Source organism: Rousettus aegyptiacus, unplaced genomic scaffold (genome assembly GCF_014176215.1).
Source record: "Rousettus aegyptiacus isolate mRouAeg1 unplaced genomic scaffold, mRouAeg1.p scaffold_m13_p_2, whole genome shotgun sequence".
NCBI lineage: Eukaryota > Metazoa > Chordata > Mammalia > Chiroptera > Pteropodidae > Rousettus > Rousettus aegyptiacus.
The window spans coordinates 76,800,602-76,815,509 of record NW_023416295.1 but is presented as its reverse complement, the minus strand read 5'-3'; the positions used below and the strand labels follow the sequence as shown (position 1 = coordinate 76,815,509).

The 14,908-nt window shown below is 40.2% G+C and overlaps 1 protein-coding gene across 1 annotated transcript in view; it reads right to left on the bottom strand.

Moving 5' to 3' along the window:
- Nucleotides 1–9,368, bottom strand: part of NCKAP5 (NCK associated protein 5) — a 909,219-nt gene extending 899,851 nt beyond the window's left edge. The window contains exon 1 of the mRNA XM_036235766.1: nucleotides 9,324–9,368. The gene's annotated coding sequence lies outside the window, so the exon portion shown is untranslated. The remainder of the gene's footprint in view (nucleotides 1–9,323) is intronic.
- Nucleotides 9,369–14,908: the final 5,540 nt, after the last annotated feature.

The following is a 14,908-nucleotide window of genomic DNA, read 5'->3' as shown; positions in this document are numbered from 1 at the left end:
ATACAAATGAATAACCAGATGAAAAGATACGCAAGATAAGCTACAGAAGGGTGCCAAGTTCAGGAGTCTCTGTCCCCCTGAAGTCAAAATATGTACCTCCTCCCCAGCATGTGGATGTGTTCACAAACTTAGAAGTTCCCTGAACCCTACTGCTTAGAGGTTTTTATGGTAGTTTTTTTACATGGACATAATGGATTAAGTTATTGGACTCTGGTGCTTGAACTCAGTCTCCAGCCCTTCTCCTCTCCCTGGAGGTCAAAGGGCAGGCTGAAAGTTCTAACCTTCTAATTATAGCTTGGTATTTTCTAGCAACAAATCCCCATCCTGAAACTACCTAGGCCCTCACTCTCAGCCCCTAATCCTCCAGATGCCCCATCCCCAGCTAGGAATCATCTCATTAGCATACAAAAGATCCTCACTACTCAGAAGATTCCAAGTGTTTTAGGAGTTCTGCGCTAAGGACCAAAGAGAAAGACCAAATACTTATTTTCTATTATACTACAGGGTTTAAAGGTGTATGGCAAGGGAGAAAACTCCAGAGCATGGAGCGTACAAGGAGCACGAGGAGAGAGGGTAAAGGACACCACAGTGTGGGCTCCTGGGGAGCCTGAGGGCCATGGATTCCTGCCAGCAAGTACTACAAAGGCAAAGAGGTGACTGATAGAGGAATGTGAAAGAACATCCTACCAAAGGCTGCCTAGAATGGGAAAGTCATGGTTCGAATCCCTTCTTGAACAATATTAGCCCTGTGTTCTACAACACATCAGAATTGCACATAGCAGAGCTGAGGATTCCATTTATTTAAAATACCACAGGTCTTTCAGGAAATTTTAGTCTAACCTTGTGTGCATTTATTTCCTCAAAAGCAAGAATCTTATTTTTGCTACTATCACTTTGAAGAATAAATAATGAATATAACATAGGCATTTATTTAACAACTATACCATAGGGCAGTAGACATAAAGAAAGCCATAAAGTGTGAGAGTGTGTATATTATATGTGTAGGAATAATACAGAGAGAGAGTATGGGTTATCCGAGACTAAAGAATTGGAAAGAACTTTGACAATTTTTAATTGATGTCATTTTCCTGGGAGCCAGAACACTCTGTAACCACTTAGGTGAGTGATATGAACATTTATGTTGAATTGAGTTACTAATTAGTAATTGAGAATACAGTCATGAAGGCATTCCAGGAGAGTCATGAAAAAAAAATTTCTGCCTGTCCTCAAGACTCTAAATAAAAAGCGATAATCTCTAAATGATGAAAACAAAATGTTTTTAAAAGATGACACAAGGAAATTCAATAATACATGAACTATGTGTGTATTATCTATTAGTAAGTGGAAAGAAAAATGTTTCCGTTTTAGGTAAACATTTTTCCTTTGAAAATTGAGTATGTAGAGGTGGTCTTGTGTGTTATCCCTTTCTGGGACTATAGTGGGCTTGACAAGCATGTGCAGGGGTCATCTGATTTGAATCATTCCAAGAAGTGTCCCCTTCTCGAAATGTCTCTCTTAACCATCACTTAAAATTCACTTATTACCCTTTGCTGTGAGATCTCTCCACCTATAATTAACATTCAAATACCTCTGGGATAAGTAGCATACTGGTACTTTTCAGGCCCCTCAGACTGACCACTACAAAAGAGGTGATTGGATGTCTTTAAGAGAAAGATGAGGACCTTTCAGAACCTTTGGTCATGATTTGAAAATCTAATCTGCTGAAAACAAATATAAGTCCTGATTCTCTTGCTGTTTCTTCCCACTTTCAGGCTGATTCTGCCAAATGTTCTTCCTCACTGGATTCTACCTTCAGGTCTTGCTCATTTCCTTCATTCCTTGAAACTGCCTTGAGCCTGATGAACTTGCTTAGTTCCCTCAGCATCTGCTCCCAGTTTTATATTTCTAACGCAATTACATCATTGGCTCAATTTTGCTTTCTGTCTTACACTGATAGAAAATAGGCAACACTGGTCTCATGTGACCACATGAGGGGTTTTAGAATCTACACAAAGTAAATGAGTCTGAATCAAGAGCTAATAAAGATCTAGAGGATCCAAAATCTCCAACCACTGCACCACGGAGACCCACAGATGCACTCCCATTATATTCATTTATCATTCTTCGGTATGGAGCTTTGTCTTAACATAGAAGTAATAACGACAATATCAGAAGGGCTGCTTGTATGGGAAATTGAATTGCCAAATACAGAGCCACTACATTGCCCAATTCCAAGGATGTCATTTTTATCACAGTTTAAGTGAATGGTGCCCTCTGTAGTTGTTCAGTGCATAGCACTATAGTTGTATGCAGCAATTATAACCAAGAGAATAAGATACTCATTTTAGATGGAAATTGTATTAAGTTTTGAATCAAAAGACATAAATAAAACTCCTCCTCATATTCCACATAAAACTGAAAGGATCTAGTGTCAGCTTTAAGAGGGTGCCCTTTTATAAACAATGAGCCATTCCACTCCAGGTTTAGCCTAGCTCTGTCACCTTACAAGACCTCGACCACATTAAAGATTCATTAAATGGCTTGTCTAATGTCACAAATTTTATTAACTATGTCAAACAAGAAGCCAGGTCATCAGTGCTCTGAGGTCATTCCCACTCGACTCTGAGGGCTTTAAGGTGAGCTGGTCACTTATTTACTTTTGTTCCTCCAGGAAGAAGTGCAGTTGTTAGAGTAAAGTTTATCAATAAATAACAGGAATATAAGAGAAAGTGCAAACACCCTCACAAAGAATTAAGTCATAAGCACATGCAGGGTAAGATTACTATCACAGGTATTATTAAAATTGGGCTCTGGTAGAGTTCCTCTGCCATTACTAGATATGTAACTATGAGGAGGTTACTTAAACTCTATGCCTCAGTTTCCTCATAAGTAAAAGAGCAGAACAGGACAGCACTTAGAACAGAACCCTGTGTGTGATATGCATACAAGCAGTGTTAGCAAATATCATCACCTTCTAAACATTAAGATGGTCTAGGTGAAGCCTAAGAGTTAAACATCTATTTACATTTCTTGTCAATACTGCATTATTCTACCTCATAGGTAATTTTATTTACCAAAATGGATTTTTATCACACTTTAATTCAAATGATTCTTTCTTTAAACAGGTACTACTGAGCAACCACTTAGCAAGCTCAGCGTTTAATAAGAAAGAATAATTTATATATAGTAAATACATCAAGAGAAATAGTGTGGCATAAAAGAAGACTAATTAACCCTAAAGTCAAGACCTGAGATATTTATCATGTATTATATTCATAAATGTGTGTGTATATGTATAACTGATCTCTATAAACAACAAAATTAAATTTACAAATCCATGCTGGTACCTTTCCATTATTTTAGATCCAAAGGTCATTCAGTATAAGGGCCTTACCTCTATGCTTAGTTGTTTACTTCATATGTTGGTTTTGTTTGTTTAAAATTTTCCTTTCCATGAGTAATCCCAGGGCTGAAAACATAATCACTTTATCTTTCCTGTGATTTCTTAAATTTTTAGTAGTAATCCAGTGCAAAAAAAGCAAAAAGCATTCTGAGTCCTTCCTGAATGGCCCTATTCTTATAAAAATCCTTGAATGAAGAATTTCAGAAACTGTATCTTGGAATTATAGAACACATTTTCTCCTAACATATAGCATCTTAAATTGTGTCATGCATCTCTTGCGGTTAAATAAATATTTAATTCAGCAAGTAATTTCTTAGGATTAATATTTATAAGACACTATGTTTGGTGTCATGGATCCACCAAGAAGGGCAAGATCCATTCAAGGGCTATGTGGGGTGGTAAAAGATACTAAAGGTAAAAGTGAACAGTTAACAAAGTAGATGGGGCTACTGACTGCAAAAGAAGTACCAAGATTTCCTTGATTCTTACTTAGAGGATGAGAGAGAGCTTCAGAGTTTGGAGGCACCTTGAAGAGTGGGGAGGATTCTGACAGGTGAAGAAGTAATTCTTACTTAGAGGATGAGAAAGAGCTTCAGAGCTTAGAGGCACCTTGAAGAGTGGGGAGGATTCTGACAGGTGGAGAAGACATTTCTGGCATTGCTGGCAAAGGGAGCCCTGTGCACAAAGTCCTGGAGAACAGGTGGAAGGGATGAACGAGTAGTTTCACCTTCTAAGTTAACTCACAGGGCACGGAAGTGGAGCCAGAACTTTAAAAGTCACTACTAGAAACAATAAGCAAATACAGTAAAGTTTCTGGATACAGAAAAAGAAGTGGAAAAAATAATTCCTTTGGCCATAGCAACAAAAAAAGAAAATATCTAGGAATATATTTAATGGAACATGTGAAGGACTTACATGATAAGACCCTATTAAAAGAAATTGAAGAAGTTTCAAAGAAATGGAAAGATATTCCATCTTCTTGGATTGGAAGAATCAACATAGTTAAAATGACTTTATTACCTAAAGCATCATACAAATTTAATGCAATCCCCATCAAAATCCCATTGGCATTTCTTAAAGAAATAGAACAAAAAATCAGCAGATTTGTATGAAAACACGAAAGACCCCAAATTTCCAAAGTCTTCCTGAAAAACAAAGAACAAGGCAGGAAGCATAACTCTGCCTGACTTCAAATTACGCTACAAAGTGACTATAATCAAAACGGCATGGTACTGGCAGACAAGCAGACACATGGATCAGTAGAACAAAATCGAGAGTCCAGAAGTAAACTCATGTTTATATGGGCCAATAATTTTTGACAAAAGAGCCAAAACCACAGTGGAGAAAGGAAAGCCTCTTCAATAAATGGTGCTGGGAAAACTGGAAAGCCACCTGCAAAAGAATAAAATTAGACCAAAATTAACTCAAAATGGATTAAGAACCTGAATATAAGACCTGAAACAATAAATTGCTTAGAAGAAAGCATAGGATCTAAACCCATGGACCTTAGACTTGAAGAAGATTTTGTAAATTTTACCTCAAAAGCAACGGAAGTAAAAGCAAAAATAAGTGAATGGGACTATATCTAACTAAAAAGTTTCTGCACTGCAAAAGAAATTGTCAACAAGGTAAAGAGACAATCATCCAAATGGGAAAAGATATTTGTAAGCAATATCTCTGATAAGAACCTAAGATCCGAAATATACAATGAACTCATACAAATCAATAACAACAAAAAAACAAATTATCCAATCAAAAAATGGGTAGAGGACCTGAACAGACACTTCTCCCAAGAAGTCATACAAATAGCCAGCAAACATATGAAAAGATGCTCAACATTGCTAGCTATGAGGGAAATGCAAATCGAAACCACAATGAAATACCATCTCACACCTGTTAGGATAGCTATAATCTATAGGACAAGTAAAACGAATGTTGGAGAGGATGCAGAGACAAAGGAACCCTCATACACTGCTAGTGAGACTGTAAATAGGTATAGCCTCTATGGAAAACAGTATAGTAGTTCCTCAAAAAACTAAGACTCGATCTACCATATGATCTAGTAATCCCTCTACCGGATATTTACCCAAAGACTTGAAAATCCATAATCAAAAAGGTATTTGCAGCATTATTCAAGGTGCCCAGAACATGGAAGCAACCAAAATGTCCTACGATAGATGACTGGATAAAGAAGCTGTGGTACATTTATACAATAGAATATTACTCAGCCATAAGAAGAGATGAAATACTGCCATTTGCGACAACATGGATGGACCTCGAGATAATCATGCTAAGCAAAATAACCCAGACAGAAAAAGTTGAAAATCACATGATATCACTTATACGTGGGATATAAACCTAAAAGCAACAAATGAATAGAACAAAGGAGCAGAGACTCATAGACATGGACAACAGACCAGAGGGTAGAGGGGTGGAGGAAGGAGGGAGATAGATGGGGTAAAATAGGTCAAGTATGTGGTGACAGAAAGAAATGTAACTATGACCAGTGAACACACAATGTAAATATATATATATATATATATATATATGCGCCTTAGTGTTGAATTGTATGCCTGAAACCTCCTAGATTTCATTATTACCATATGTCACCATAGTAAACAAAAAAAAATTTTAAAGAAAAGAAAAGAAAAAGTTAACTGAGCCTCCATTATGGAGCACTCTAGGAGATTCACTCTAAGCTGTAGTTCCTGGAACACTGTTCCAAATGTTGACAGTGACAGAGTGACATGAAGGATCACATACTTTTGAGGTTCAAAGGGTGGAAGCTACAACCAAACAGACCTCGCCTTGAACCTCAGCTCTGCTGCTGAGGTATTTAACTTCTCCAAGTTATAATGTTCTCATCTGCAGAATGGGAATAATGATGGCACCTAATCATAGGGTTTTTTTGAGTCGTAATTGAGATAAGACGTATAAGAGAAATTAGTATGTGGATCCTATAGTGTACATATTGAATAGATAATCTGGACGACAGTAACTATTATGATGATGAAAGAGAAAGAGGAGGAGGAGGACAAGAAAGGAGAAGATTTTCGACAACAAGGATAATATCTGAATTCATTTTTATGTCTCAGAAACTAGTCTAAAGCCTGGTATATTGTAGGTACTCACTATTTCTCGAATTAGACTAAAGAATAAATTTATCTCAGGGAACCATAAGTATATTGTCTCATATCTTCACCAGCCTTGGGGGAATGGAGTGACCACAAATGTGAGTAGTAGAAAACAGCCTGAAGAAGAAAAAGGTAGAATGAATAATTTCGGGTTCTTATTAGAAAAATCGTCTGATGAAAATAATTACTAAGCATGCCAACCAAATTTATCTTTGTATCACCATTATGAGGAAAATGTCAAGGTCAGTGAAAATCCACAAACCTGAAATTGAAAACCTGGCACCTTGAGAGGCAATTGGATGTTCTTACTGGGTTCTCTCTTATTGGACTTGAGGTAATTGTTTTTAAGACATTAAGATATAATGACAAGTATGCATTTCAATAAAAACCCTGATGCAATAATCAAAAGGGCATTTAAAATTCACTGTACAATTACAGCCCCATTAAATCTAAGTTAACTGCTCATCTGAGTCACTAAATCTAATGTTACCTTGCAACACACATGCAGCATGTTTCCATCATGACTGAATCACAAACAGACTTTGCTCACGGCTCTGGAAAAATTTCTGCAATAATATTTTAACAAAGGCCGGGTGATGCGTTACATGCAAAAACAATTTCCCTACGGACTGACTGGGAGCCCAGTGCTCATATCTTCACATCGGATGAAAAAAGGGCAGGACCACTTGATTCATGCCAGCAACAGGCTGCCTGGTACGTGCTGCTCACTCTTCCTACTTAATCAAGACAACGGGAAATTTGAAAGCATGATATGTCTTTGCACTCAAAAATCTGACTTCAAAGTCCCCCATTTTGCTGTGGACAACTTCGGAGGGATCAGCCAAGATGATCCCTAGTTTGCATTCCTCCACCCACCACAATGTAAAAACTTCAAAAGAGTTCAAAATGGGGTTGGCCTCACAGCATTCAAAACGTTGTGCATAAGGGGTCTGAAGAGGAAATAGCTCTGAAAAGACAGCCATCAAGTGCTCCTGGGGCAGGCCAGAAAAAGAAAAGATCCTGCGGGGAGGCAGCTGGCCCTTCCAGCTGCTGAGAGAAGCGGGAGAGCAGCAGCATGATGGATGGCTTCCACTGGAGACAATGGACGACCGTGAGGGACAGGTCATTGTTCCCAGGTTCCTGGGCTCTCTCCTTTGACCTGCCCCACTGACCTGTGTGCTTGTGCACACGGCATAGATGCCCTGGCCCTCTGCAAGTTAGGGCGCAGCAAGACTGCTCATGCAAAGAGCCCACCGCCTGCTGCCTCCCACTTCGGCTCATTTCCACGCAGTCTGGTCATACGGTGACGGCGTTGGAAATGGAATGAATCCTGGATTAGCACAAATCAGTTGCACAGAAAGATAAGAGCTGGAGGCTGGGGGCGGGCTCTTGTTTTTCTTTAGAAGGGAAAGTCGGCAATCATACCAGGTGGTTGCTTAAGGCATAATTTGTGTTCCCAAGGATATTTTCCAGTGCAAAGTAGAAAAAGGGCAGATTTAAGAATCTGGTGAGAATCAGCATATTCCTCCCACAATTGCAGATTTCTGTTCAGCTTTGTGCGTGTGTGAAGGGCAGGCCTGAGCCCACAGTATCACAGGCATACCTCACCCACTCTGGCCCAGGGATCCTTGTCCATAAAACATGTTAGTGCTTCCTACCCTTCTTAGTCATGAGAGCCTCGCTAGAACTAGTGAACTTAAAAAACACTGTGGAAAAGGAAAATACAGATCTCACTTATATGTGGAATATTAAAAAGTTGAATTCATAGGAGCATATAATATAATGGTGGTTACCAGGAGCCAGGAGCAGGGGCGTGGGCAAAATGGAAAGTTGTTGGTCAAAGGCTACAAATTTATAGTTATGTAAGATGAATAAGTTCTAGAGAGATCTAATGCATACCATAATGACTATAGCTAACAATACCATATTGTATACTAGAAATTTGCTAAGAAAGTAGATTTCAGGTGTTCTCAATACAAAAAAAAAAGATAACTATGTGAGGTGATCAATGCATTATTTAGCTTGACAGTAATAATCATTTCATTATGTATATCATGTTGCACACATTAAAAATATACAATTTTAATTTAATTTTTTTAACTAAAGCAAATGTAAATTAAAAAAATTTTAAAACACTGTAAAAACACAAAGGGACTCATCCAATGACTTACAATGAACAAAACTTCAAAAACATCGTAATCATTTGTGAACACCATAGTCCGGTAATAATAATAGCTACAATTTGCTACACATCTCCTTTTTTGTCAGGCAACATGGGAAGTACTAAAATCAAGCATCACTAAACCGTATAACCCTGCTAGAGAGTATTATTATTAATCTTATTTTATACATGAGTTGACGCAGGCTCACAGGTGTTAAGTAACCTGCCCCAGGTCACACAGCTTGTAAACAGGTGAGCAAGGTTTGAATCTCGCTCCTCTACCTGAAAGCCTCCACTCCTCATCGTGCGCCGTGTTGCCTAGGTCAGGCTCCAGCACCCCTGAGGCTGTCCTGGAGCTTAAGTTCGTGTTTACGTGGAGCGCAAGGATCTTTCCACTCAGAACATCTGAACAGCGTCATAATGCCGAGAGGAGCCTCCACACACTGACTCACTGACGCCCCAACCCCACACCCCGCCCCCAGCTCCACGCCTTCACCTCAGTCAATGACTTTGGATTACTCCTCACGAATGTTCCTTCTCTGCTCAAAGCTCCCAAGTCCAAAACCACGCACATCCTCTCTCCCCACCGCACCTGACAACCACCGATGCAGTGATGCGGCCTTACCCAGTCACTCGGAAGGAAACACCAGGCCTTACTCTTCTCGAGGCTTCTTCCACTCCCACTCCTGCAGCGCACAACCGAGTTAAGATCTTTATGATACTGTTGACTTGAACGACGCAGGCTTGAACTGCGCGGGTCCATTTATTCGAGGATTTTTTTTCAATAAATACAGTTGACCCTTCCTATCCACAGATTTCACATCCATAGGTTTCGTATCCGCAGATTCAACCGACAGCAGATTGAAAACAGTATTTTCGCATTCGCAACCACGGATTCCCAACTGCAGATTCCCAGATATTGTTTTAGATCTGCAGTTGGCTCAATATGCAGTTGCTTTGAAGAGCGTACTGTACAGTCGAAAGTTATATGCAGATTTTCCACTGTGCAGGGTTTGGGACACTCTAACCCCAGTGTTGTTCAAGGCCCAACTGTATTCCATACGTATCATTAATGTAAGGTCTTGTCCTATTTATCCTAGAAATAGGTCTAACATCACTTCCTTTATAAAGTACTGTGGAGACCCTGTCATTACCTTGCTCAGAAAACATTCACTTTCTATCATCCCAATGAACCTTATACTCTTTAATAAGTATCCAAGATCCTCCTTGATTCCATATCAACCTACATTCTGAGACGACACCCCCCTTTTTCCCCATCATATACATTAATCTACTATCAGAACCAGCTAGTCAGAATTCAACTGGGCAGGATTTGCTAGGACAAAGACTGGATGCCAGACAGATATTCTGTAGCTAAGGGGGGGTCTGGCAACTGTAACTGCAGACATCTGGGCTGGCAAGTGGCCTGGAACAGATAGAGGGGTCTTGCCAAAGCAGCCACACCAGACACAGGACCCATGTTCCATATCTGCTCAAAATAAAAAACGTACATTCTCAGGTCTTGGGAAATTCGAACACCAGACAGGATAGAAGCCAGACGGAAACAAGACAGGGGCAAGACAAGAATTGCCTTTCAAGCTGGGAGATGAAGCACAAATAACCAGGTAAGAGCCCAGGTTTTGTAACAAGGATGAGAAGCCAGAGCTCAAATGGCAGCAGACTGGCAGATGTAGAGCTAACAGGTAGCTCGCCTGGGTATCTTAAATTTTTCTTAACTTAGGAGTGTGATGTTCGTGGGTTAGTTTTACTTAATGCCTTAGGTTTCAGCTACTGTAGTAAATTGCAGGCATCCTCACATCCCCCTATTCACATCAGAGGTGAAGGATTTGTGAGTGGAGAAGCATAAACTGAAAAGGCAATGGTGGATTCCTTCGGTGACATGGGCACATAGTTTACCCTGCTCTTTATTTCTACCATGATGACAAATTTGAAAGGCTTACTATGTCTTCACAAAATAGAACCAAAAAACAAGTTTCATAATTTGTGCAGCTGATTTCATTTGCTATTATGTTTCATGGTTTCTGAAGTTCATGGCAATTATATTTTCTATTTTGTCTTCATGTTGGGATATTACATTTTAATAAGAGGGAATAGAGGAGGGATATTATAGACTAAAGGAAGATACTGTGTTATTTGTACCTCTTCCCTCCCCTACCACACTTTATAACTGGTAAATTCTCATTTCAAAACCTGCTTTCAATCACTCTCAACAGATTCTTTTGTCATTGGCACAAACCTCAGAGTTACGGAGTCCCACAGACATTGTTACATACAACTTACTAGACTTGAGGTATCAGAGATGACTGCTTTGTTTGATATTCTACTTGGGCAAAACTGGGTAAGCTCACAGAGGCAAAAACACCTCTTACAGAATCGATGCCTAAAAATAAAAGACTTAATTCTGTGTATGTGATATAAGCACTCCAATACTGCCACAAAGAGACAGGTTGCAAAAGTGGCTTTTTCCAGAACTGATGTAAATTAGAACATTTCCTAAGACAGGTCAGCCGGGAGTAATTTTCCAGTTGACTTGTCCTATAACCAGGGGACAAGGTCCCACATCACAATGTGATACAGATGACAACTCCTTGTAATTTCCCTTGGGTTTTCACATTTGTTCGTTTATGGTGTGGAAAATCATCAATGTGGGGCTCACTTAAAACAGGCTTATGAAAACCCAGCCAAAGCTAACCCTGGCACATAGTGGGTGCTTGACAAATATCTGTTGATTACCACATGAAAATTGAATTGCCCTTCTGATCACTCTTCCCTTAACTACCCAGCAGATGCTTTCGAAATTTCAGCTACTCCAGAAGCTCCAGGAATCTCCCAATATGTAGATTCTCTTTCCAAACTAGCATGAATATAAAATGAAGATTTGGGTCCATTTGAAAGAATTTTGGGGGGAAAAAATGAAGACTTTTATTTTATTCCTTCAACATGTATTTATCATTTAATATTTATCAGGCTTCATGGCCTCCATCATCATTTAAACAGCCTTTCTATATATGGACACTTAACTATCTTATGAATGTGCTTCATTATGAGCCCTGCCTCCCCACATGCATGTCTTTCCTAGCCTTGGACTTCAACAGTTAGATGTACTCACAAGTGATGACCATGTAACGAGAGGCTAAGAAGGCTGAACCAGTGGAATGCTTTTCCAGCCAGCAGTGGTAGAGTCCCTTGTCCAGCACCTAGCATTAGTCTGGGATAGAAGGTGTTCGTGCCCAATGGTGGAAGAAGTGGGAGTCTTTGCTGCCCAGCCTCATGTGAATGGGGTGTTTAGGCATTGCTCTAGAGTGAGTCGTCTCCAAGCCTAATGCTGGCCCTCCCATAGCTTCTATGAAACTCGAACTAATATATTTCATTTATATAGCTCCTGCTGAAACTAGCTTAAAAAGTTTCTGATGTTACCAAACAAAAACGCTAATTGCTATGTCTGCATTGTTCTAAACGCCATAGTAGATGCGGGGATATAAAGACAATTAAGACATGAACACGGCTTCCAAGACTCTACAGCCTAAAGACAGGAACAGACTGAAGTCCATCAATGTAGCACAATGTGATCAGAGTGAAGTGAACATATAAGTACACCCAGGACACAGCAGTGCAGGGCAGAGTGAAGGGAGACCATGCATGGAAGGATGCATGCCCCTATGTGCCTTAGCAATGAACCTTGACCATGCTGCCTACAGACACTCAAGCTAGGCCTTTACAGAAAACCCTGTCCCACCCAGGATATCTGGGATGGAAGATACCACAATCCTATCATTTAGTAAGACCCAAAATAACTCACAAGCCCAGCTCAGGTATGCAGAGGTGCCCCTCAGCTGCTGGGCTCCCACGTTCTCCCTTTGTCTACCTTGCCGCTGATTAGATCTAGGTGTTGGACTACCCTTGAAGATTGCTTCCTTCAGGGCCTGGTCTCACCTCTAACCAACTAGTATTGACTTCCCCCAAACCAACACCTAAGCTACTGTAGTTCCCTATGGCTATTTCTGTCCCCATGGCCACAGGTGAGCTTCTGTACCTACGGAGAGATCTGTTGGTGAAGACCACAGCAGAGTTTGACTCCTAAATTGCTCTGTCACCCCAAAAACCTGGCTCCACACAAAAAATTAACGTCCTGGCAATCATTTTCCTAAACCACAAATGAACCTCTTTGGACAGTATACCCAGCAACCATCAGTGGCAACAACCTCCTAACTGTGACTGGTTCCCCAGAGTGCTCTCTCCTAGGGGAAGGGGGTGGGGCTTTCCAGAGCAGGGCTCCTCCCAAGCCAGCCGTCAGTCCCTTTAGATTGTACAGGCGACTAAGGGGAAATGATACAACATCACAGAGAGAACATTGGGGGCATCATTTCCCTTTTGCTCCGTATTCAAGCCCTTATTACATCAAAAAAGCAGTTTCAGCTCTAAGCTGGTGTGTCTAGAATGCCTCTCTCACAGTTGTCAACCTCCTGTTGTAACAAGACAACCAGTCTCAAGCTCAGGGCTTCCAGGGGCAGCAATCGCTAACTAAAAGGTGTTAAAATTATCTTGTTTTCTTTGCATTTTTACAATGGTTACAAAGACATTCATGCCTTTATAATTATCTATTAATGTCTATGGTAATAATATTGACATTACTTTCTCTTTAATTTTTCAATATCTATTTAAATAATGAATGTTGCTTTTGGAAAGAGTGAGTAAAATGTTTGAAAATTATACAAACATAGATATGGCAGGAATTGCAAAGGCCCCTGAATAATTGAAGTTTGGAGAGCATGCCGTAAGATGTGGCTCCTCACCCTGCTCCTCCCTGCTCTCTAGCTCAGGCTCCGTTTCTTAGGGGAGGTGGGGGGAGGGGGGAGAGTCCTATCATGGGGCAGCCAGCCAAAGTTGGGGCACTTTAAATCAGTGCTATTTGATTCTTTCCTCTTTTTTTTTAATTGTTTTCATCAATGTTTGTCTTTCACCCCATTTCCCCGTTAAGGGGCGAGCTCCTTGAGGGCAAATACAATGTCATTGCTTTCTTTCCAGCTTGCTCACAGCTGCCAGTGTCGCTATTAGGCACACAGTGGGTGTTCGATAAACGCGCTGCTTGACAGTCAACACTCAGGCAACACCAACATCCCAGCTCACACCAGACACTGGAAAAATAGGTCATCTCTTTGGCAGAAGCAACAGGATTCATAAGGACGGGATCTATGAATGGTGTAAATTAACGACAACAGAAAGAACAAACTCAGCCTTCTGGAAAAATTACAACTTTGTTGCAAAGATGCCAGAATGTCTGGAAATGGCTAAAACCTGGGGATTTTCCATAGATTAGTCATGTGGTTTAAATAATTAGAACTGATGGCCCAGTATGAGATTGCCCCCAGTGAAACATGAGCAAGTTCCCGGCTAAGTTTAGTCATGTGTAAAGAGAAGAAGCTCCTCATTCTGACAAGAAGGAATTAAAAGATGGAAGAACTCAAGAACAAACCTGCAGCCTGGAGAAACAGGAAAATGCATGTATTATATGGGCTGGGGCTAGAGAAAGGTGTGCAGAAAACTCAGGCAATGTGGTGGATATATTTGCAATTTTACAGAAAGAATCCAGTTTATAGCATAGGCATTTGGGGTATTTGTTTTAATAACATTCTAAGTGAAAGCCTTCTCTCTGGTAATAGAATTTCTTTCCATTTTTATGAAGTCAAAAATGAAAAATAAGCTAAAGCAAGAGAATCTAATTTCCTATAATAAGGTTTTGTTTCTAGTCACTTATAAATGCAAAATCAGGGGGCCTTAGACACCAGAAGGCATATGTTGATCATGGAAATGAAATGAAAATAAAATAAAATCTTAGAAACCCACTCATAAATATTGACCTTCCCCTTTTCCCTGCCACCACCTCCCACCGAAAACTTCACACTTGTGTGCCCACACACGCACACATACTCACGCACCCAGGGAGAAGTAACAACACTGGCTTTCAGAGGCTGTGCAAGACAGACTGTGAACCGACCTGTTCTCTAGATAGAACACATTTGTTCAATAAATTCATCACCTCTGGATGAAAGTCTATGGAATTCAACACTGTTGCCAAAAATGCCCAAACTCAGAAGTGGTCAGGAATACCACATGGTTCCAAGTAACCCACTGAAAGCTGAGAGGTTGTCTGGACCCTTTGACAAGGGCCATCAGAATTACCTGCCATAC